This window comes from Egretta garzetta, unplaced genomic scaffold, assembly GCF_000687185.1.
Source record: "Egretta garzetta isolate BGI_Z169 unplaced genomic scaffold, ASM68718v1 scaffold452, whole genome shotgun sequence".
NCBI classification, from domain to species: domain Eukaryota; kingdom Metazoa; phylum Chordata; class Aves; order Pelecaniformes; family Ardeidae; genus Egretta; species Egretta garzetta.
The window spans coordinates 574,011-577,087 of NW_009258796.1; positions in this window are offsets into that span (position 1 = coordinate 574,011).

Here is a 3,077-nt window from a genome sequence, read left to right on the forward strand (position 1 = left end):
AGCGGGCGTGGGTGGGGCGTCGCGTGGCGGGGCCCCACGCTGGGCTGGATGGAGCATCCCAGGGCTGGGAGCCACACTAGGCTGGATGGAGCATCTCAGGGCTGGGAGCCCCACAGGGCTGAGCGTCCCCAGCGCTGGGAGCCACATTGGGCTGAGCATCCCAGGGCTGGCAGCTGGGCTGGATTGAGCTTCCCCAGCACTGGGATCTTGCCTGGACAGACAGTCCCCAGTGCTGGGGGCTAGATGGGACAGAGCATCCCCAGCGCTGGGAGCCAGACCGGACGGGGCATCTCTCCAGAGATTTTTGGCTGGAGGAGAGGAGCCCACCAGTGACCCATCTGCGGAGTCACCCATGGCTTCCCCCTGCTCAGCTCTGGACTGAGCCTCAGCCCCTGGTGCCTTGGCTTCCCCCAGCACAGACCAGTGTTCAACCATTGCCACACCAGTGACGGAGCCACATGGCTCCATGGGGACTGGAGGGAGATGTCCCCTGCCTGCAGTCATGCTTGGGGCAGGGACTCAGCACCCAGGGAATCCTCCTCATCACCGCCAGCCTGTCCCGTCCTGTCCCATCCCAAACTTGCTGCTGTTGTTTTGTGGGTTTTGATGGGCATTAAACTTTTTGCTGGGTCACAAAGCATCCAAGGAGCCCCAGCTCTGGCGGTGCTCTGCAACGTTTCCTTGCTCAGCAGCACCGGAGCAGGGGAACATCTCCCCCCCCCACCCCAGACCATTCCGCTGTGTCCCAAGGCAGCTGCCCCTGCCCCCCGCAGCTGAGGGACACCCCAGTTCCCGGCGGGGGGGCAGCCTGCACGCCGCTGGGTTATCACAGGCATCAGGGCTGGGTGACGGCATTCCCCAAGAACACATGTTCCCTCGTAAACCCGGGCTCTGCTTATCTCAAAGGGCACATCCGACAATTAGCTTATCTGCTGTGAAAGTGAGGAGCGGCTTTGGTTCGCTGGCTGGCTTCCACCGGCTCGGGAATAAAAAGGGGAAAGAGCCCCTGGAAGGCCGAGGCACATCCTCGGCATCCTATAAATAAAGCGGCTGCGCTCTGGGCGTGCGGCAGACGGGCTCCATGTGCTCGGGGTGGGGAGCTGGAGGGGCCCCCCACTTTTAAGGACGCTGGGTGCTTCCTTCTGTGAAATCCTGCCCGCCGCTGCCGCCAGCTTTGCCAAACCGGCCCGGGCTGGGTGGCGGATTTTTACAGGGTGGGTTGCAACCTCCAGTTAAGTTTTGGGGGGAAAATTTCAGCTGGAGAGCATCACCCTTTCCAAGAATGGGGATAAAGGAAAAGACAGCATTTGTCCTTATTTTGTTTTAAAATTCTGCCTTTGAAGCGATTTGGCAAGTGGGGAGGGAAGAGAGGCTGAGCTCCGTCTGTGTCCCTGGAATATGCTCAAATTTGACCAAGCTAGAACACTTTATTTGGGAAAAAATGCGCTTAGCACAAGCGCGGTGCAAATCCCCTCCATGGGAGCAGCTCTGGTCCCAGGGCGCAGGTTTGCCACCTCCCAGCTCCTGCTGAGCAAAGGGCCGGGGGCACGGGGGGCAAGGGGAGGGCGCAGCCAGGCGAGCTCCGGCTCCCGTCAGCCGTGCCAGGGCCCGCCCGAGGCTTGACTTTGTTTTGGGCGATTTACACCTCTTTTCTCCGGCCCCGTGGCAATCCCGCGTGACGCACGTGCACGGAAACCGCACGCGCGCAGCCAGCCCCGTGCAGCTCCGTCGCGTGGTTACGTTGTCCTCTGTGCACATCCTTCCACCCCAAGGATGCTTCTCCTCCCTGCCCGGCCCGGGACATGGCATCCCTCACTTGGAGAGAAAATTAAGCATTGGTTGAGTTAATTTGCTGCAGATTATTGCTTGAGGAGGAAATAACCAAAAAAATCTGGTGGAGAGCCCAACTTCCCCCCCTCCTGGAGGCTCCTGCAGACTTTCTCGAGGGCGGCTGGTGCTCAGCTTTCTGCTCGGAAGAAGGCACGGGCTGGTTTCCGAGGGGGGCTTCAGCTGCTCTCCCCGCTCCCCCTGCCTCCCGCTCTCCCCCAAATCTCTATGAAGGAACAAGTATCTTGTTTGCAAGCTAAAAACCAGAAATGATTTATATGTTTATAAGCCCCGCTCTGGCTCCATTTATTTTGGCAAAGGAATTGTTTGCATCTTTGCAGCATTCCTTCACCCAAACCACTTATTAGATATGAATTTCAAAACAGCCGGAGGGAGCGGGTGACTCAGGGGAATTAGCAAATGGCTTCCCAAAGCCTTTTACGTCAAGCCCCACAGCTTGATTCCAGGTCTTGATGCCGGTGGCCCAGAAGACACTGCCATCTCACGTTGGGTCAGCGACCGCGTGCCGGCGAGTACATCTGAGGACCTGGGTCTTTGCCTCCTGTCTGGCAGGTGCCCTCGCCACGAGGAACCCCAGCCGAGGGGAAGCTGGGAAAGCTGGGAAGGGAACGACTCAGTCAAGGAGCTTTCACTGGGCATGACCACGTGGGCTGCAGGAGCCGACGGGGAAGCAGAGATGCTCCACCCAGCGTGGAGATCCGGGATCCTCTGGAGAGGACACCTGAGGAGGGTCAGCCTTGCAGTCTGGAGGTGGGGAGAGCCCGTGACAGCCGGTGCCTCTGCCGTGGGCTTAAATGCTGCCTTGATTTTCACTGGGAAGCTGTTAAGAAAACTGTGCATGGCGATGATACCAGCTTTCACTTTTCTTTGGTGGACAAGGCCCAACGAAGCAGCCACCGGGTGTGACGCTGTCCCGTCACCTTGTCCTGGCCGAGCTTCTTGCCTCGGACCAGCGCTGGGAACGGGAGCGACGTCTTGGGATGCTTTGACTGGGGAGGTCCATGTGTGGGGGACGTTGCATGGCATGGCGTGGGCTCCGGGCCCTCTCGGTGCCCTCAGGAACCTTGGCATGGGAGAAGGAACCATCAGGTCTTTTGTGAGAGAAGGTCTGGGAGGAGTGGAACCAGCCGAGATGCCCCCCGCAGGACAGGGCCCTCTCCCCCCTGGATCGGGCAGCCTGCACTACCAGAGGTGCCCCATCCTCTGACCCCCCGCAGGTCCCTGGCGAT